At 41.3% G+C, this 22,893-nt stretch overlaps 1 long non-coding RNA gene across 1 annotated transcript in view; it reads left to right on the forward strand.

Moving 5' to 3' along the window:
• LOC309805543 overlaps positions 1–22,893 on the forward strand; it is a 116,194-nt gene that overhangs the window by 82,469 nt on the left and 10,832 nt on the right. The window contains exon 2 of the long non-coding RNA XR_014294258.1: positions 14,697–14,817. This is a non-coding gene — a long non-coding RNA (uncharacterized lncRNA). The remainder of the gene's footprint in view (positions 1–14,696; positions 14,818–22,893) is intronic.

Below are 22,893 nucleotides of genomic sequence, written 5' to 3' on the forward strand. Positions count from 1 at the left end.
CTCATGCTTTGGAGATGCTGCTGGTTGCCCCAGCCAACTGGGCAGTAGCTGGGTGTGCTGCAGGGAACACTGACACCTGAGGACAAGCCCTCGCCTCTCCCCAGAGACAGCTCCCTGCTGTTGCCTCTCTACCCTACCCCCTCCTGCTATTATTTTTCTTGGACTATCCCACCCCCGCTCCAAGTTTGTCTGGGTTACCACCTCCCTTCCCATAGCCAAACAGGTAGATGTTAGGGTTCTGAATCCTTTGCAGGAGGAGGGGTGCTGAGGGACCAACTGGGAGGGGACACGAAGGAACATCCTGGGGTGCTGGAAATGTTCTCTACCTTGGTCTGAGTGATGGTTATAGGAGGGTATGCATATGTAGACATTTACCCAGCCGTGCATTTAAGATTGTGCACTGCACTGTGTGTAAGTTATATCCTGAGAGAGAGAGAGAGAGAAAGAGAAGATCTAGAATCTGCGTTTGACTCCACTTAGGGTCGTATGACCTCTGGCTCTTGCCAAGCCTATAAATAGGGCTAAATATAGTACTCATTGCAGAGGGGATTGTGTGGGTGAAATGAAAAAACCTTCAGCAGTGTGTAAAGTGCTTGGTACAGGATTAGTGCGCAATAATATATTGCAAATATCATCATCATTGCTGGAGAAAATTACTCTTCCAACATGGTAATAAATGCAAATGTTTTGATTTAAAATCCCTCTTTGCATATTGGAGTATCTGGAGGCCATCTTTCAAGGCCTTAACTCAAAGGTGCGATTAATAGTGGGCATCTTAGGCACCGAAGCAGGCTAACAGAAGAAAATCATCAGGCAAGGAGCCCAGGACGGCTCTTTAACTTATAGCAGCCGCCGGGCGGCCCCCGCCACCTGGCTGGCCTGTGCAGGCTGGCCTCACCTGTATATCATACCCATTACAGCCACGCGTCTTGAGTCCCAGAGGCAAATTTCTGATGCATTCATTTTGGGCCAATAAACTCCACACACATGCAAGATCTAAACTCTGGATGGACCTGGTTTGACACCAATGCTGAGAAACACAGCTGTGACTAATGGCATGATCTCAGCTCAGCAGTGGAAAATCAGAGCCTTCTTGATTCTTTTTCTGCCGTCATTAAAATGTTTTATTCTGCTCAGGAAATGGATGAGACCCCGGTATTTATTGCCGATCTCTACTTTGCTTGTAACTACTTAGAAATCCATAGAACTACAGGATGTCTGAGCTCTATGAGGTCTTAAAGAATAGTTAAACGAGAACCCTTCACTTTATAGATGAAGTGGGAGGAAAAGTAACTCGCACGAGGTTCATTCATCTTCAGCAAGTATTTATTCAGCGACAGCATGCCAGGATTTGTGGTAGACCCTGGATTACATAACTTGGCATGGAAAATTCCTTCTAGCTCTCTTCTGGAGTTCTCCTAAGCCAGACTATGACTTGAGTTGGTACTGCCTGATATGCAATGATGTTTTTGATAGAACAGTAATGTAGACAGTGTGCAATGACTGGAGTACTGAGTTATATAATCAAAGGGGAAGCAGGGGCTCTGTCAGCTGGCATTGCAAACCACGTGGACTTACGTACAGGTAAGACCCGAGGCCGGCACCCTGAGCTGGGTGGAGGGATGCAGTCTCCCCTGCAGCCTTCACCGCTGCCTTCCCTATGCCCTTCTCATAATCTCTTCTGCTGCATGCAGATCTTTGGGGCATCACCTTTGTTTCCTCACTTCCTGATTTTTGGGCTACTCTACCTAGTCATTTCATTCTGAATTCAACCACCTACATGTGCTGGAAAGAGAAATGGAATACACAGGGGTCTGGCCCTGCTCCTCAAACCCCCTCAACCATGGGCCTTGACTGCATGTGCTATGGGGCATTAAACCGCCTTTTATCACCCTCCAAACAAGTAACCTCACCTAGTGACATGGACCAGGTACTTGGCACCAAAGAGCATTGAGAGCTGTGGCAAATTGGAGAGAACACATCCTGCCTAAAGGGACAGTCACTCCTCAGTCTGCTGGGTGTTTCCATGGAAATTACAGAGCTAGCACTGCCACATCTTCAGATTTTTCAAAACAAGCCAGAAATTTTGCTTTTTAATGATGATGTTTTCCAGTTTTTTGAAATCATTCTGTGGGTCAAATAAATTAAAAAAAAAACATTTGTGGGCTCCTGGGCTGCTTTAAAAAAACAACAACAACAACTGATGCCCTAAAGGATGGTCCAGAGATATACTTTCAAATTTAAGGTCAGCAGAAATAGTGAATGAGGATGAACAGAAGGACGTTTGTTTTTTAAATTTATTTATTTATTTTTATTTATATTTTTGGCTGCATTGTGTCTTTGTTGCTGCATGCGGGCTTTCTCTAGTTGTGGCGAGTGGGGGCCACTCTGTTGCGGTGCACGGGCTTATTGAGATGGCTTCTCTTTTTGCGGAGCACGAGCTCTAGGCATGTGGGTTTCAGTAGTTGTGGTGCGCGGGCTCAGTAGTTGTGGTTCATGGGCTCTAGAGCGCAGTCTCAGTAGTTGTGGTTCATGGGCTCTAGAGCGCAGGCTCAGTAGCTGTGGCGCATGGGCTTAGTTGCTTGGCGGCATGTGGGATCTTCCCAGATCAGGGCTCCAACCGGTGTCCCTTGATTTCGCAGGTGGATTCTAACCACTGCACCACCAGAGAAGCCCCCAGAAGGATGTTTGTATTTGAGAGTCTGTTACTTCCTGGTTCAGGAAAGACTGTGCAGGTATTGTGAGAGGGAGCTGTGATCACGAGGAAGCTGAATTCCAGCCACATACTCACCTCTCCCTCTGAGAAAGTCATTTCAACAATCTGAGCCTCCTTCTTTCCGCTGGTAATATGGGCTCATGCCATCTTCTCAGGGATTTGTCGTTCAATCAAGAGACTTTGTGCTGTTGAGGTAGTCCATCCACTCATTCATTCATCTGAGTATTTATTAAGAACCTACCACTTATATGTGGAATCTAAAATACGATACAAATCAACATATCTATGAAACAAAAACAGACTCCAGATATAGAGAACGGACTTGCGGTTGCCAAGGGGGAGAGGAAGTAAGGGAGGGAAGGACTGGGAGTTTGGGATTAGCAGATACAAACTAGTTTGTATAGGATGGATAAACGACAAAGTCCTGCTGTATAGCACAGGGAACTATAGTCAATATACTGTGATAAATCATAATGGAAGAGGATATATACATACATACATATATATATATATATATATGTATATGTATAACTGAGTCACTTTGCTATATAGAAGAAATTAACACAACATTGTAAATAAACTATACTTCAATAAAATTAAAAAAAAAAGAACCTACCACGCAGCAGACACGGTGTTTAAGTACTTACAACTGGTAATAAGCAGAACAAACACAGTGCCTGGCCTCAAAGAGCACACAGTTGAAAGGGAAGGACAGACAACTTTGGAAGCAGTAACAATGCAGTGTGACAAATGCTTTGATGGTGGAGGGCACTATGGAAACACCCTAAGATCCAAGCTCATCTTCCTCACCTCTTCCCCAGCTTCCTAGGTTCCCATCGCCAGTCTTCAAGCTGCTTCCTGAACACACCAGCCTTTTCATGCCCACCTCTTTTCTGTCTTAACATCTTGGTCCTTGCTGTTCACTCTGCCTGGAATTATCTTTCCCCAGATATTTGCAGAGCTGCTCCCTTATTTCACTCATACCTGTTCTCAGAGAGGTGTCCTCTACTCAGTGATGTCCTCCAATTGCCCTATCTAAAATAGCAACCCCACATGTTCTGCTCTAGTTTTTTATAGCACTGGCTACCACCTGATGTTCTAGTATATGTTTGTTTTGTTGTTGTTACTGTTCATTGTCTGTCAGCTTCATGGGAGTCTGGACTTTTATCTCTTTCATCCACTGCTATCTCCCCTGTGCCTAGAACAGATCTTAGACCCTGGCTGTTATTCATCAAACCTTTGTTGAGTGAGTGAATGAGGGAAATGCATGGGGGATCCTAATTGAGTTTCAAGGAAAGCTTCCTGTCAGAAGTGATGTTTAAGCCAGTGAGTCTGTCAGATTAAAAAGTTGTTCAGATGCAGATATAGAGAACAAACATTTGGACACCAAGGGGGGAAGAGGGCATGGGATGAATTGCGAGATTGGAATTGACATGTATACACTACCATGTGTAAAATAGATAGCTAGTGGGACCCTGCTGTATAGTGCAGGGAGCTCAGCTCAGTGCTCTGTGGTGGCCTAGATGGGGGGGATAGGGGTGGGAGGGAGGTCCAAGAGGGAGGGGATATATGTATACATATAGCTGATTCACTTCGTTGTACAACAGAAACTAACACAACATTGTAAAGCAACTATACCCCAATTTAAAAAAATAAATAAAATGATCTGAACTACAAAAAGAGAAATGTTGTTCAGATAAAGAAGGGAGGTAGATGCACTAGTATCTTTGGCAGAAGACTCAGCATGTGGGAAGTCCCAGAGATTAGTAAGAGTTTGTCACAACAGTGAAAGAAGTTGAGTGTGATTGGGTGATAAAGCATGGAAAGGGTGGGGGAATGGAGAGAGCTGAGAATGGAGAGACAGGTAGGAGGCAGGTGTGGAGGGCTCTGAAGACCTAATGTGGAGTCTGGACTTTATCCTACCAACATAGGGATGCAAAATGGTACAGCCACTTTGGAAAACAGTTTTGCAGTTACTTATGAAGTTAAAAATACATTTACCATACAAGCCAAAGATACCACTCCTAGGTATTTACCCAAGTGAAATGAAAACTTACTTTCACACAAAAGACGCTACGTGAGTTTTTATAACAGCTTTATTCTTAATTACCAAAAATAACTGTTCTATATTTTGAATGCTGTGACAGTTACACCACTGTGTGTTTGTGAAAATCTGCATAATCATATACTCAAAAGAGTGATTTTTACTGCATGGAAATTACTCTTTGATTGAAAGAACTATGGGCGAGTTCTCAGCGGGAGAGTAACACTGTCAGATTTGTGTTTCCAAAGGATTACTCTGCCTAGGGGAGAGCAAGAATGGAAATGGGACCCCAGTGAGGGGTCAATAGCAGTGGACCAGTTAACAGATGACTGCAGCTTGGACAAAGTGGGAATGGAAAAAAAGTAGAGGATTGAGACATATTTAGAAAGCAGAATCAACAAGACTTGCTAATTAGATTAGGGGAATGAGACAGAGGGAGAAGTCAAGAATGATGCTAAGGAATTTGGATTGGGGGCAGCCGGGTAGATAGCGGTGCCACTTGCCATATACGCATAGGACATGCAGGAGAAGGGGCGGGGAGCACACGAGTGAGGATAACCTGAGACAACAGTGGTACACATCAGGAGTGTGGTTGAGGTTTTCATCCGTTTGATTGGTTCTGTTGTATTTTAGCAAGGTAGCACATACCTGAGTGCTTACTTCTAGGGGCCTCTGTGCAGCCATAATCAAAATTCCACCTGTCTTGTAAGTTACCATTGAGACTTTCTGTTCTGTAGCATCAGAACACTTTCCTCTTCCAATCTTAGTGCTGCCATCGGGCTGATTAAGCCATGGAGAATACTCAATTTTTGTAGGTACAGCCGTATCCCTAAGAGAGTTATAAAGTCAGATGGTGGACCATTCCCCCTGCTGACTACTATTTTCAAGGCAATTTTGAGATATAGCAACAAAATAGTTTCAAAGAAAAGTCAATATAAATGCCCTGAAAAAGAGAGCTCTCTCCCTCCCAAAGCCTTTAGCACCTGCACATGGATGTGCCTTGGATGGTTTTGACTGTCCAGAGGAACAGCGATCTTACACATCCTCCTCTGCTTTGTCAGCTCCTTCTATTCTCGGGCCCAGATAAAGCTCGAGTGTGATCTCCAGCCAAGCCACCTTCTACTATTTTCATGTGACCCCAATTCTGTGTGGCCTGGCCTGGCAGGGAGAAACTCTAACTGAATGAGCGTGGCTCATGGCCTGGAGAGTGTAGGTTTCTTTCAGAACAGTCTGAATTCTCAACCAACGTTTTAAGATTGATCCTGAAAATATTCTTATGAAGTTAATTGGAAACTCTTGGCTCTCTATATATAAATAGGGAGGCTGAAATGAAGAGACGTTCATTCTGGACAAATCAGCCTCAATTCTAAACAAGGATAATGGCAAAGTATTCGTTTCTTCATTTTCCCTAAAACACCTTACTCTCGCCTTAGAGGCATGTTGCAAGTTTATAGGCTTTCTAAATGTCACATTCAATGAAATTGCTTTCTAATGGTTACCTCTTGGTGGGTGGGATTATGGTGTGGCTTTGATGGTCTTTATAACTGTTTGTGTTTTCTGGGTTTTTTATAATCAGCATATATTACCTTTATGACTGGGAAGAAAATGAAAGAAACTTCCTAAAAAACCAGTATGCACAGTATGAAACTATTTTTAAAAGAAAATGGACACATGAAATGGACACAACCAAATGTTAATAGCAGTCATCATGTCTAACTGGGAATATGGGTGATTTTTTTTTGCTTCCTGGTGCTTCCTAGTGTTTTTCCAATTTTTTTTTTTGATGAATACAGATTACTTCTGGAATCAGAAAAAAAAAATCCTTTCAAAAATTCTGTGTAGCATTCCTCTCCTCAATTAAGGCAGTAGAATTCTGAGGGTGAGGAAACTGGCTTTCAGTCGTGACCCTGAAAGTAATCAGTTGTGTGACTGGAGGAAAGTCACATCCAGTGGAGCAGTCCATGGCTTAAAAGAGGGATCATAATATTAGTGCCATCTACCCCCTAGGGGTGTCAGGTCCCAACAAGCTGACGCATGTGAGATGCTTGGAAGGAAGATACTGAGCTGGATGCCACAGCTAGAGCTGCTGTTCCATAAATATTCTGTTCAATATTGTTCAGGGAACATGTTGTAATTTGAAGGCACATTATTTTTATTTTGAGGGAAGAGACTAAATCACAGTTTAAGCCAATCTCCTGTACTTTGGCACTTCTTGTGCCGACTGCTGTCATGTGAGAGTGAAAGGGGGGAAAGTTTGTCCCTATCTGCTTTGGCCTCCTGCCACCATCCAGGCTCAGGCCAAGAGATCTGGCCCCAGGAGACGGAGAGCCGGCAGGGGTACGGGGGGCCTGGGGCACTGCCAGCTCTGGGAATGGGCTGCTCCCCTTGGTTTGGACAGGGATTCCGGGAAATCTGCAGCTGCTGCCCCTTGGAGTCTTTGTTACTGAGCCTGAATCTTCCACAAAGACAGATAAATAGACCCTCTGACCAGCAAAGCACGATTCTTGGCTGCACATTGACAGAAAATCTACGGCTCCATAAGGGAACTAAAGCCATTGTTCTCTTCCAGTTAAAAGTCATGTAATTATCAGCGTTCAGTCACATAGTTTTATGGCTGTGATGATTCACACAGAGTCCCTGTAAGAAGGCAAAAAGATGACATGGAAAGAACAGCTTGTAGATCAACCTGTTCAAGTAGGAGAGATTATCGATCTATCAATCTGTCAGTCTCTCTGTAATGTGTGTGAGAGAGAGATTTATATTTCTTTGTATTTCTTTGAATTTGAAGTTTCACTAGGCATTTCATAATATATTCCCATGATACTTCTCTTCCTCTCCCTCCCCAGGCGTGGAAACAGAATTTATTTATTCTAGGAATTCATGTTAATTCAAGTTCTTCTGTCGCTTGGCACCAGTGGAGGGGGTGGGGACTGCTTTCAAAAGCTCATATTCCGATCACACTTTTGCTAAGTCCTCTTTATCGTCACGATCAGTATATTGGTAGAACTAAGGATCCTTGAATTGCTTTTTCTCTATTATACCTGCTTTATTTTTCCATATACCTAAAAGAAAGAAAAGTTTTTCCCCCACTTTTCAAGCAATGTTAGGAGTTATCCTGTGGTTAGAAAAAACAGCAAGCAAAGCTTAAGATTATGAATATTAAAACCGGATGTTGGAAGACATCTTGAGGTAATTTGCTTACTCCCAGCATGACTAAAGTGCCTTTAAGCTGCTTACAGAGGTGGTCAGCTCTCTTACTTCTGTAGCAGGATATGAAATAAGATGGGCCCTATTGCTCAAGCTCCAAAGCTGAGGGCAGTGGGTGCTAGACCATCAGCAGGACTTGCTGTGAGGTTGGAACCAACTTTCCAACCCATAGTGCATCACTACCTTCCCCTGCCCATATAAAAGGCAACAATGCTGAAAGAAGGTTAGTAAGAGAGGATTTCTCTGAGCCCAGAATATTTCCTCCCCTTCCCCTACTCAAATCAAATGTGTGATGGGAGTGAGGAAGGATAGAGGATACTGGGGTTTGGGCCAAGAGGACAGAATAAATCTTGTCCATTTACCCCTGAGCTAGTTGCTTGCATTACTATAGAAACCAAGGGCTGCCATGGATTTAAAAAGAAATTTTTAAAAATACCTATTTATTTATTTGGTTGCACCAGATCTTAGTTGCAGCAGGGGGGCTCCCTAGTTGCGGCTCCCGTGCTCCTTAGGTGCGGCTCACCAGCTCCTTAGGTGTGGCATGTGAACTCTTAGTTGCAGCAGGCATGTGGGATTTAGTTCCCTGCCCAGAGATCGAACCCAGGCCCCCTGTATTGGGAGCACTGCACCACCAGGGAAGTCCCTAAAAAGAATTTTGAGAAAAGTTTGACAAGTATTCTCCAGAGTGGACAGGTCACAGGGCCTACAAAATTCCAAAGGGGAAAGATTGGTGGAACTGTCCCCAGTGGTTGGGAGAAGAGAGAGGGCTGGTGGGACAGTAGATAACACTGCCTTCTAGGGTGGGCAAGGGTAGGCATCATCCTGTCATCTGTGGATCGGAGGGGCCACCTTAGGTGGAAGCCAGGCTCTGTTTGCCTTGAAAGCACCCCACCCAAAGGGTCTGTCCACAGGGACTAGACAACCCAGCAGAAAGAGACTGAAGGGTCAACTCTCAGGTAGGAGCTGAGGGGGTCATGAGTGGTCAGCCAGGAGACATTAATCTCCTCAGGGAGATGTGCCCAGCAAGGAGGTCTCCAAAGAACAAGCAAAAAGGAAGGATGAAAGAGAAAGCTAAGATCTGCTATGTAGAGGGCACACAACCGTGGTGCTACAGCACTGGTCAGTAAGGCTTTGCCCCTGTCCTCCTCCGCCCTCCCCTTACCCTGGCTCTGGAGGAGTTAGGAGAAGCAGAAGCTGGGGAGAGGGTGTTACAGGGTGAATAAGGAACCGATCAGTACCCTCCTCCCTTCCTTAATTCAAGTATTTGAGCCCGGGGCAGGCCTGCAGTAGGGCAGGAGAGAAGTTTCGAAATGCATGAGATTGAAGTTTTGGGTCAGACAAACTGGACCGCTTACCTGAGAAGGAGGCAACCTTGAAACGTGACTGACTGGAAAACACAAGGGGTCAACTTGAGTTCCCACCAAGGTGTGAGGAAAAGAGACCCAACCGACAGAGAAGGTTAGCAGTCAGTGGGTGGGAGAAAAATGAATTTGTTCCATGAGGGTTCAGCCCCTTAATATTTCAGTTATCTGAGCGAGGATTCCACAAAGAGGCATCTTTGCATACCGTGGATTTGTGAACACTTTGGAGACATGCAGTCTTGGTACTTGACTTTTATAAAAATATTGCTTTCCTTTCTTCAGCACACACCTTGGCAAACCTCTGTCTTTGATCAGCTGATCTAGTCTAGTTCTGGATTTGAAGAGCTTCTCTCTTCCACTTACTCTGAAGAGACTTTCCTATTAAGAGCTGTGTAGATAGTCCAGAATGTAAAACTGAAACCGCGAAAGGCAAGTTTTCTGTTCAAGTATAATATCAAGTATTTTTAAAGCACGACTGGGAAGGCTTTCTCTGAAAGGAAGAGTCCATTTTTAATATAATCCTAGTATTTGGTAAATGAGTGCACAATGATTAAGACACCAAACTCAGAGACTGGTTGTGTCTCTTCCTAATTGTGTGACCTTGAGCAAACTACATAACCTCTCTATTCTTCAATTCTTTCCTTTTATAAATGGAGATGGTAATAGGTACCTATCTCATAGAGTTTTAAGGATTTAGTGGATTACAACATGTAAAGTGCTTAGAGCAGGGTCTGGTACCATGGTAAGCACTTTAGAATGCTAAACATTGTTGCAGACTAGACTGTGTCAGAACCCAAGTCATATCTTCTTTTTGTTGTTTTTTTTTTTTGAATTATTGAATTTTATTTTATTTATTTTTTTATACAGCAGGTTCTCATTAGTTATCTATTTTATACATATTAGTGTGTATATGTCAATCCCAGTCTCCCCCGAGTCATATCTTCTTGGCACTCCACAATTGCCTGTGCTAGTTTCCACACACACCCATAGCTTCCTGTCCCTTTCTTCTCTTCCTGAGGGTGTTCTTTGGCAGCACGGATGAGCTCAGCCCAAGTGTACAGCAGGTCAGAAGTGCCAGCAGTTAACACCCCAGGAGGGACCCGTCATCAATGAGCGCTGGGGTTGGAGGATCAATACCCCAGCTCCCTTGTGCCTCAGTGAGTGGTTTCTGAGGCATGTTCCACACAAGCTCTCAGAGGATCCCCAGTGGGATGGAGCCCCAGTCATCCACAGCAGTAATGCATCCATTAATGCATCGTGTATTGGCTTGCCTCTCTTCTCCCTCACTTCCCCCCTCCTCTTTCATGGTTCCTAAGATCACCTCCCAAATAAATGACTTAAACACAAATCCTTAGCTTAGTGGGAGCATTGGAGAAACCAAAACTAAGACAGCTCTCTTATATGTAAGTCTTCTAGACGCTTAAAATTCTATCTTATATATTTTTCATATCACCCACAACCCATGGGAATTGCAGAGCTCACAATAGGAGTTCCAGTACTTGTTGATTTTTAATTTTAGATCATCTCCTTTATTCAATATCTCTCCCTGAATCCCCATGAGCTTCAAATTAGAACTGTACCCCCAGAATTTCAGATGGATGGATAGTTATCCTTTTCTTAAATGGATTCAATCAGAAGGTTCCAGGGCTCTGATTTTGCTCACTTCTGTGCTCTCAGAGCCAAACACAGTGTCTGGCGTTACAGTACTCAATAAAACGCTACTGCTTCAACAACCAAAACCCTATCCTTCATGTTAAATCTAACTTGCTGCAAGTTAAACCCCAAATAATAAGAAAGCTTCAGAAAACTGATTCTATATAGTAAGTCTCAATAGAACAGCCTAATAATTGTGTGGAGATGGTCGAGACGTGCACTGTTTTGTACAGTAGCCACTGGCCATGTCTGGCTACTGAGCATGTGAAATGCAGCCAGTCTGAGTTGAAATGTGCTGTCAGTGTAATGTGCATACCAGAATTTGAAGATTTGGTACAAAAGAAGAAGAAGAAGAAGAAAAAGAAATGTGAGACATCTCATTACTAATTTTTTAATAAATTACATGTTGAAATATTTTGGATATATTACTAAAATGGATTTATAATATATGACTAAAACTAGATATATTACTAAAATAAATTTCACCTTTTTCATTTTACTCTTTTTAACATAGCTGCTAGAAAATTTAAATCACACATGTGGCTTATATTTTTATTGGGCAGTGTTGGTCTAGAGAGTTCTCACACCCATCCTTAGCTATGATGGCTCTTTCTCAACTGTCTCTCACGGGTGGTAATTTTCCTATTCAACCTCTAACTGAACATTTTCAGGGTAATTGTCCTGTGCCAGAGACTGGATACATGAAGGCTCCGCATCACTTGCTAGTTGAGACTGGGGTGAGGTAACAAGAAAGGAGGAAGATCTGACTCAGCCAGAGTCTGGGTCCCACCTGCTAACCTGATACATGCTCTTCTTGTTTCCCAGAGCAGGCGTAAAGTAGTTAAAGCTGAAACATGTCAGTAACAAATAATCAGAATCCAACGTCAGTGTTTTAACTAGTATGTCTTTGCTTTCATTTGGTTGGTTGGTTTCTCGGTCTATGATGTGCCTGAGTAGTGTAATTTCCTCCTGACTCAGTTGAATAACCTGAGAATTTAGAATCCAGAGATGTATGCTTGAATGGAGGATATGAGTTTTCTAGTCATTGAGTGAGTCACTTAACCTTTTAAGTATCAGTTTCCAACCCTGTGAAATGAGCACAGTGATACCTGACTATGTATCCCACAGAACTGCTATGAGGAGTGAATCAGAGAGTGGGCAGGTTGGATTTACGTGGACCAGACTCTGGGATGAGTTCCTGAAATGACCCCAGTTTAGGGAGATGCGGAAGCTTTCACTTTGACTAAAATGTCCCAGAGGGCATCCAGTGGCTGATAAACTCTTCTTCTCCCCTTCATTGAATATCTCAATATAAAGTCTAAGAGACTATAGATCAAAATACCTGTTGTGGTTAATTAACTTAAATAAGTGTCTATATGACGTATTGGTTAGTATGATAATTATCCCTAGAGCTTTGTTTGTTTCTATAGCTATGCACAGGATTTCATTCTTGAGAACCCCAAGGAACAAAAGATCATTGGCATCCTCTCCAGAAACAAAGAACAAATGCATTTACTTGGGACATGTCCCAGGCTGCTCCTTTCTCCATGTGTGAAGGATGCTGTTGATCTGTCATACCAACATTGAAGAGGGAGATTGAGCTCTCACCAGTGTCCTTCAGCAGCACTCACCCAGCTGCCGGGTGTGCCATATGGATACTCTGCTGTGTCTTATAACCCCATGGCGGTGGCCTTAGGCAAAGGGAGCTCTACCAACACTGGCCTTTCCCTTAAAGTACACAGTGGTGACCATGGAGCCCCAGTGGAGGAAAGTCCTGGAATGTCCCTGCTTCTACCCGGCTGATCTCATCCTGACAATTGCTGCCATATATAGAAGGATCAGACTGTCAAGGCTGGAAGAGTCTTGAGAGAGTTGAATGTGCCTCAACTCTGGCTGCCCATTAAAATCTTCTGAGGAGATTTTGATAATACTCAATGCCTAGTCAGCCTTGATGCTGATATTCTGATTTAATTAAGTTGCAACAGGGTCCTGGCATTTGGTGCTTTATAAAAAGCTCTTCAGGGTTGAGAACCACTGGAAGGAAATCAGGACTAGAACCACTGTCTCTCAATATCTCATCCAGACAGTTGGAGAGGACATGGCTTCAGACTCAGACATCTTTGAATTTTGGATTCTGCCTCACTTACTCATTAACTGAGGGCTTGGACAAACTATTCTCATTGTCTTGCTTATAAAACAGGAAAAATAACACTAATGTCAGAGCATTTTGGGGAAAACTAAGTGTAAAGACTTATGTCTGTTTTCTCCACTCATTGTAAGCAACTTGAGGATAGGGACCATCTGGTAATTTAAAATAACATTGAATTGAGCAACTACTATGTGACAGACACAGCAAATACAACATTTATTTTATCTCACTCAAGCCTCACAAAACAACTCCATGTTAGTCAAAGAACAATTTCATGCAATGAAGCATATAAGACACAGATAAGTTAACTGTATGCTCAGGATCTCACAGACCACAGCAGAGCCAGGGGTTGAACTCAGATCTTGCTGACTCCAGAGTTCATTACTATCTGAATCAATGCACTACAGTGTTTCCCTAGACTGTGCTAAATGTTGTATCCCTAGCCCCTAGCATGACGCCTGCCACTTGGAAGGTATTCAATAAATATTCAATGAATGAATAAGGATGAAAAGATGTAAATGAGTGAGTAAATGATGAATGAATGAAGTACCTAGCTCATAGTAAACAATCAATTAATATTATTACTTCTCTCTGTTGATCAGACCTCTCTGCTATCATCAACAGAAGCAACATGCAATAAACAAAATTATAATGTGCCTTATATTATTGCCATAGGAAAATAAAAGGGGATTAACAACAGATCAACCCCATTCTTTCATGTACTATCAGGCAGGAAATGAGTTTAACTCAGAGCATGTTGATAGTTCCAGATCAGAAAAACAAATATCAATTCATGCCAGTTTTAGACTCCTCTCATTCTTCCAAATTATTATTTAGACATTAGCTGTCAACATATTTTATATATTTCCTACATGTATTCTGAACGCAGCTGTGCTAAAACTGAGGGCTTATTTCATCACACGAGAGCAGCTTGGAATGGTCAGAAATGCACGATATGTGGGGTCAGCCAGCCTGAGTTTGGGCTTTGGCCATTCACTTACCAGCTGTGAAGCTTTAAGCCCAAGCATGTCAAGTAAAATATTCATGCCCTAGAGGTTTGGGTCATTATGCTGTTAAGGTCTCAGAGATGCAAGATAAACACAATGCATTCATTCATTCATTTAAGCAAATATTTGCTGAATGCCAGCCATTGAATTATAAGTGAAATGAACAAGATAGATAAAGTCACTGTTCTCGTGGAGCCTGAGATTCCTCAAAGAGAGACATATAATAAATAAGACAATTTCAAACACAGATTAATGCCACCTTTAAAAAAAGATAACATGAAGTTATTTTTAAAAGACTTGGTAGCAAGTTTATTTTAAGAGGGTTGGTAATAGATGTCTACCCAGAGTCCACTTTCCCCTTTCTAATGGTATGCTGTTTTCAATTTGATGTCTACTGTTGCCGTATACCACCCATGGGATGGGTACTGATTGACTTAGCCAAATATATTCAACTCCCCATTGGTTTGGGGGAGCTACCTAAGCTAAACAGTCCAGTCGGGTAAATCTTGGGACTCTGGCATGCAATCCTGAGCATTGTTTTTTGTGCTTTTCCTCTCAGAATCAGAGGATGAAGATATAAAGACAGGGACTGTTGGAGCCATTTTGCCACTAAAATGGAAGGAGCTTAAGAATGGAGCCAACAAGAAGAGAAGGGTGCAGTGAGTGGATCCCACTGGGAGGTAAGCTGACTCTGAGACTTGCCTTATCTCTGAACTTCAGGTGATAAAAGTGAATAAATTCTTTTACTGTATTGCTTAAGCTAATTTGAACCAACTTTTCTGTTTCTTGCACCAGAGAATTCATAAAGGATACAGAATTTGGTTCCAGGAGTAGGGTGCAGTAAACACAAACCTAAAATGTGGACTTGTCTGAGCAGAGGTGATGATGTGAAGAGCAGTGGCCTGCTGGAACTCAGGCCTGTGCCTTTAAGGCACATCAGGGAAAATGGTAGGAAAAATCTAGGACCTGGGATTACAGTAAGGTCCTACAATAAAGCAACAATCTTTTTTTTTTTTTTAAACATCTTTACTGGAGTATAATTGCTTTACAATGTTGTGTTAGTTTCTGCTGTATAACAAAGTGAATCAGCTATATGTATACATATATTCCCATATCCCCTAACTCTTGTGTCTCCCTCCCACCCTCCCTATCCCACCCCTCTAGGTGGTCACAGAGCACCAAGCTGATCTCCCTGTGCTATGCGGCTGCTTCCCACTAGCTATCTATTTTACATTTGGTAGTGTATATATGTCAATGCAACTCTCTCACTTAGTTCCACCTTACACTTCCCCCTCTCTGTGTCCTCAAGTCCATTCTCTATGTCTGCATCTTTATTCCTGTCCTGTCCCTAGGTTCATCAGAACTATTTTTTTTTTTTTTAGATTCCATATGTATGTGTTAGCATACAATATTTGTTCTTTTCTTTCTGACTTACTTCACTTTGTATGACAGACTCAGGTCCATACACCTCACTACAAATAACTCAATTTCATTTCTTTTTTTTTTAACATCTTTATTGGAGTATAATTGCTTTACAATGGTGTGTTAGTTTCTGCTTTATAACAAAGTGAATCAGTTATACATATACATATGTCCCCATATCTCTTCCCTCTTGCATCTCCCTCCCTCCCACCCTCCCTATCCCACCGCTCTAGGTGGTCACAAAACACTGAGCTGATCTCCCTGTGCTATGCGGCTGCTTCCCACTAGCTATCTATTTTACATTTGGTAGTGTATATATGTCGATGCCACTCTCTCACTTTGTCCTAGCGTACCCTTCCCCCTACCCGTATCCTCAAGTCCATTCTCTAGTAGGTCTGCATCTTTATTCCCATCTTGCCCCTAGGTTCTTCTGACAATTTTTTTTTCTTTCTTTTTTTTTAGATTCCATATATATGTGTTAGCATGTGGTATTTCTTTTCCTCTTTCTGACTTACTTCACTCTGTATGACAGTCTCTAGGTCCATCCACCTCACTACAAATAACTCAGTTTCATTCCTTTTTGTGGCTGTGTAATATTCCATTGTATATATGTGCCACATCTTCTTTACCAATTCATTGTTGATGGACACTTAGGTTGCTTCCATGTCCTGGCTATTGTAAATGGTTAAAGCAACAATCTTAAGATGAAGTGACCTGTCTGAGAGCAGAAGAAAGAAAGTATGGTTTTGCTTAGAAGGCCCTCTCTGGGTATGACTGCAAGAAAAATTACTGGAATCTAGCAGTGTTACAAAGACCAAATACTCGACTCTAAGTTAAGGTTTATACAGGTAAAGACAAGAGGTATAGCTGGGGCAAAAGACAAGCCTGTCCACTTAGGTCACTCTTAAATACTTCCTATGAAACAGTCCCCACCTGACAAAACAAACAAGTGCAGCTGTGATGGAATCAAGGACAGGCAACAAATCATTCCACTCCAAGTTATTGTCAGAAACTGTCCGGAAGCAGAAGCCAGGATAAAAGTTGCAGCCATTACATTGAGGTCTAAGGAGATGGTAATACAACAGAGGCCTGCTGTTAGACAATAGAACTTCCTAAACTCAAATACAACCAGAGACAAGCATTCTGTCCATGGTTTCTAGCCTGCAGAAGTGACTAGTCAAATATCTTGAGGATAACTAAACCTATAAAGGAGCTGTATTACCAAAGACATCTCAATCCTGGACAACCACACTCTGTGACTGCTCAAACCCTATGGCAATTTCAGACTCTTTGAAATCACACACACAGAAAAGGGGATGCTAAAATTATGTAGCCCCTGGAAAGAGAAACTTCTCTAGATATGTCAGTGAACAAAGAAAAGCCTCCAAAAGAAGAGAACCAGAGGCTGCCAGATTGATTGATTAACTACCCCTCCACTGACAAAGCATTATCAAACCGTGATGCTAAGGGAAAGGAAGAAAATCCTTAGTACCAGCATTTCCAAGCCAGAGTCCTTAGACTCCCCCTGATTAGACTGTTTAAGTCATGTTCTCATCGCCAGGTCACATACCCATCCCAGGGGAATTGTGTCTTTTATGTATTATTTGCCAGTGTGTGCCTGTGTTCATGCGAGTGTGTGTTTTGCCAATTCTCCTCTTTTATAATTGAGATTTCTTTAATTGAATTTACCTATATTCTTTCTCTACTCTTATATATTGAATGTGTTGGTGACCGATACATTTGTTTTAATAAAGCATGAAGAGCTACACCCAGACTGAAAGAAAAAGTTTTTATGTCACCCAGAAGTCTTGGACTTGGAACTAGATGTAGTAATTGGATGATACTTTAGTTGTCTCTTTTGGGGGACAGGATGAGTGTACTGTATGTAGGTATGAATGAAGACTTTTAAAAATGCATGTGTGGGACGATGGGTGTATGTAGGTGTTGCATAGTCAAAGGGGTGGACTGTCTAAAACCACTTAATGTGTATCCTAAGATTGAGCAAATAAGTTACTATATTATGGAAAATGAGAACCAGGTTTCTCATGGTCAGGAAAAGAAGTTATAAATAAGGAAAGGGGAAAGACTAGAGTGAATGTAGTGTTGGATTAGCATTGGAGGTTATCAACATAGACTCATGGCTTTTAATCTGTAGATGCATACAGAAATAGACATAAATATATGCCTCTGTGTTCACACATTTATTTCCTAGCTCAATCTGCAGGCAGAGCCTAGAAGCGATGCCAGTAATAATAAACACACTAATTGCTCAGATCTTGGTTTCTGAACACTATTCTCCAATAAAAGTTCCATGGAGAAATGGCTGATTCTAGGCTGATTCCTGAGTGTAACATACTCAGGAAATGTCTCATGATGCCAAAAATAAGGAAGTATTAAAAAAGAAATGATGGGAATATGTCAAAAAGGCACAGGAGCCTACTTGAAGGAGCTTCCAACTATCAAATCTGAGACAATTTGAACAACAAAATAAATAATACTAGTAATGGATTATAAATCATAGAATAAAATAATAATCCACAAACTATACTGATATAAACAAACAAACAACAGATAAGTGGGAGAGAAGAAAAAGTAAAATTCCAACTAATAAATGTAGAAGGAATAATGTCAAACATTTGTTAAACACCACAATGATAATTGTTTCAAGCAAGATTTATCAATAAATGCTAAAACCAGTGAACAAAAGTATAATGAGAAACAGGATATTTACATAATCTCAAAGAAACTCCTCCCAAATTTCTTATTAATTACAAAGGGGAAAATAGTAACATTATTATACAGAAAGATGGCAGGCACCACCTTAATTTAGTGATCAAAGTTTTTCATCAGTATAATGGTCCAAGTCATCATCATTTGTCTTTGGTTATGATGCACTCAGATGGATATAGCACCACTCTGCATTATTTATTCCAAAAATGTATAACCTGAGCTTAAATTATGAGCAAACATCAGGCAAACCCAAATTGAGGGCCATTCTACAAAATAACTGACCAACACGCTTCAAAATGTCAAGATAATGAAAGACAAAAAAAAAACGATTCCAGATTAAATGAAACTAAGGAGACATAACAACCAAACACAAAGTGTGATCCTGGATTAGGTCTTGAACCAGAAGAAGGACATTAGTGGGACAATCGGTGGTATTTGTAAAAGACAACAGTATCGTATTAGAGAAAATTTCCTGATTTTAATCTTTGTGCAGAGGTTATGGTAGATGTTAACTTTTGGAGAATCTGGGTGAAGAGAACACAGGAAGTCTTTGTAGTATGTTTATAACATGCTTGCAAGTGAAATCATTTCAAGATGAAGAGTTTAACATTTTTTAAATTAACTTTTAAAAAATGAAAACAAATCCTCAGCCTTTAAAATGTTTCCATGGTCACCCCTTCTTTAAAACTTTTCCTTACCCCTTAATTATTATAATTCCATAGTATGTTTACTTCTGTATTATAACAGTTTCTATTATGACTCAGAGGTTCATAGACTGACAGCCTGTAAGCTAAATTGACCTTCAATCGTTTTTATGTTTGGCTGGCACAAAGGTTTTCCCATCCCCACAAACTGGATTTGTCACAGTTCCCAACTACTCTTTATTATCTTAAACATCAGGCTAATTTTACTCATTTATAATACCAAAATGTTTTTTAGTAGTTTAAACATTTCTACCAAAATCTTGAAATCTTGTGCAACAAGTTAAGCAAAATATGTTTTCATAGATAACTTGATTTTAGACTCTGTTCAAATAATCACATTCACTGGTTCACTGGGTCTGAGTAAATGTTCACTTGACTTTTATTACATCATGAAAATAAGTGCTGTTTCATGTTTGACTCAGAAATAGCCACTAGTCACCAAATTCCTAACACTGCTCTTTGAGTTTAGTAGCAGTTTAGATCAATCACAAAATATATGAAAATGAGGAGATTCAGAGAGATTCTGAATTTATTACTCATTTCTCAGAAACTTTAGGGGCTGTTGGTTTAGGGATTACATCATCTCTTCCAGAGTCTTCCTCTACCCCATAATCTAATCACCTGTATGCTACTCCCAGAGATTCAGATTGAATTCCTGTGCAGCAGAGCCTAGGCATTCATTCATATATATATGTGCACCTACATTGGAGAATCACCGATCATCCTTGGTTATGTCTGGGGGAATGGGGCACTCATTGTCCTGGAACAGGGGGGTATAACAGGAACTTGACAAAGTTTACCCCTTCCAATACCCCTTGATATGGGGTGGATCACTGAGAAGAAATTATACATTAAAAATTCCTGGGGAGTTTGTTAAGCATGCAAATTCCGGGATCACACCCTCAGAGATTCTGATTCAGTATTTCTATTGCACACTATGCTAATTACCGGTCAGCTACTTCATAAAAAGAAGACATACAGCTCACTCTTGTTCAAGACTTTAATTCTGAATCACTTGTCCTGACCCACTCATTCCTCCCACCACTTTGCTTCTTCTTAATCCCACAAACGTCCAAATGTATTGCTCATGTTCTTTTCCATCCTCAACTTTCCCATTGGACTTAAGTTCTGGCATTTTCTTCTTGGTTCTTCATTCACCATAGTATGATCTCCCTCAGTGAACCTGCTTTAGCTTCTCTTGGGAAACTGTCCACACACTAGGCCCATTCTTCCCAGAGATTTCTCCTCTTCAGATTCACCTCCCCCATCTGCCATATGCTGGATTTACCGCAGCTTGAGCCTTCCTGTATTAGTTGATTAAAAAGCCACCTTAAAACTTTACAGCTTTAACACAACAAATATGATTCTATGGGATAAGTAGATGTTTCTTCTAGTCTGGACCAGCTCGGCTGGAGTGGGGCTCACTCACATCTTTGAGACCTCAGTTGGGACAGCTGGGACAGCTCGGGGCCTCTCTCCACGTGCTCTCTCATCCTCCAGTAGGTCAGCCTGGGCTTCTTCAAATGGTGGTAGAAGGGCTCTATAGAATCAACAAGAGAGGGCAAGCCCCAACAAGCAAATCTTTCTTCAAATTGCTGCTTGCACTACATTTGCTGATGTCCCATTGACCAAAGCAAGTCACTGGCCAAACCTAAAGCCAATGTGGGAAGGGGCTATTTAGATGCATGAGGGAAGGGATGTGGGAACAGATGTATATGTATGACTGATTCACTTTGTTATAAAGCAGAAACTAATAAAAAAAAAAAAGAAAAAAAAAAGAAAGGCATAAATCACTGGTGCCTATTACTACAAAAGTAGACTATAGCCTTCCCCCTAATTCCAATTATTTATGCTCCTTTCATGTGCAAATTCTACTGTCTTCCTCTGAACCCCACCCCGCCCCCCAAGTCTCATTTAACTATAGTGTTAGGCTCAGAGTCTAGAGTCTTGTGATTTCTATCAAGTTCAAATGAGGATGAGGCAGTTCCTTGGCTGTGACTTTTTTGGATCCAGAAACCTGTAAATGAAAGAGACAAGTTATATGCTGTACACACACTCAACAAACAGTGCAAGCCAGAGACAGGACAATTGCAGTAAATATTTCCATTCAAAAAGGGAATTAAAGGAAAACACATAGACACACTGACTCCTAAGAATTCTGGAATCCTGCCAGGCACATGTTGCCAAGTTTCCCTATTCTGATAGCAGGACCCAGATCTGCTCCCCGGGAGTAGTTTCCCAATCCATTGTCCTGCATTGCTCTTGGCGCCTCTGTCCAGCTCTTGGCTTTACCTTCTGAGACAACCTTCCTTTTCCAAAAGAAGCAGCCTGTGTTGGCCCCTGAGTAGCTTTCTGAGCCTACCTCTTACTCAAAAAAAGGAAGTTGGGGGCTCAAAGGCCACTTTGCAATTTGTGAAATCTCAGACCCTTTTACTCCAAGCTGGCTATGGTTTTGCTGTTTGTTTGTTTTTAATTAAGGCTCTATTAAAGCAGTTTTCAGTTCACGGCAAAATTGAGGGGCAAGTGCAGAGATTTCCCATGTACCCCTGCCCTCACACATGCATTGCCCCCCATTATCAACATTTCCCCTGCAGATGGTACATTTGTTACAATCACTGAACCTACATTAACACATCTTCATCACCCAGAGTCCACAGTTACATAGGGTTCATTCATGGGTTTGGACAAATGTATAATGATACATATCTTTCATTATGGCATCATACAGAGTATTTCCAGTGCTCTAAAAATCCTCTGTGCTCTGCCTGTTCATCCCCAACAAACCCTGGCAACCACTGATCTTTTTACTGTCTCCATAGTTTTGCCTTTTCCAGAATGTTACTATGGTTTTTGTTTTTGTTTTTTTGTTTTAGTACAACTCTGTTTAAAATGTCATAGGTGTTCTATTATTGTAACTTACGTCCAGTACATGTTCCAAGCCACATCGATAATTCTTTCTGCGACTGGAATCTCTCTACTTTGAGCATATTTGGCTGCTATGGAACAATACCCTAAGATTCTTAGAAGATGTTCCACCTGAGATATTCCACTGGAAACCACCTTGTAAAACCCAAAACCCCAAATTCATGAACAAGTAAGTTTCAAAAAAAGAACGGGAAGGAATCGTTTCTGCAAGAACAGGAAGGGTAACAACGCAGAGAGAGACTGGGAATTTGTACTGAATCCCATCTGGGATACTCCGTTCTCACTGGATGTTGTGTGCGTGGGTTCAACTTGATTGAAGGCACAAGACTGGGCAAACAGCCATAATTTGACAGGTGCTGTCCCAAGGTATATTCAGTTTCCTGAAGTATTTTTTTAAATTTAACATTATCTTACATGTATGTTTGCAAGTTATTTTATGGTATTTGTCATATGTTGTTTTAAATGGTTGTCCATCAAATTAATATGTCATCATTTACCAGTCCCCTGTAGTACCTTATTTAGGCAGTTTTGGTTTTCTGCTATTAAGATAACTCTGCTATCATCATCTCTATAAATTTTTACTTTTGAGTTCATTGATTGATACATTTTCCAATCTTTTAAGAATTAGATCACTGGTTAATAGTATAGAAACATACTTGAGACAAGTGAGCTAAGTGTCCAGTGTTTTCTAGAAGGGTTGTAGCAATTTATAACACTGTCATCAGCCTACCTATTTCCCTGAAGACTTATCATCATTGAATTTTATCATTTTTCTTTTTTAGAATATAGCAGACAAAATGGCCTCTCCTGGTTTTAATTTCCATTCCTGTAACTTCTAAGTAGAGCAATAATTCTTCCTTCTGTTAAACTACCCAGAGTCATTTTTCTTGTGTGGAATCTGCGCCAGTTGTAGAGTGTAAAATTAATGTTACGTTCAGCTTCAAATGATAAAAACAAGAAAGTCCAAAGGACAAA

This window comes from Mesoplodon mirus (assembly GCF_964341445.2).
Source record: "Mesoplodon mirus genome assembly, chromosome: 5".
NCBI classification, from domain to species: domain Eukaryota; kingdom Metazoa; phylum Chordata; class Mammalia; order Artiodactyla; family Ziphiidae; genus Mesoplodon; species Mesoplodon mirus.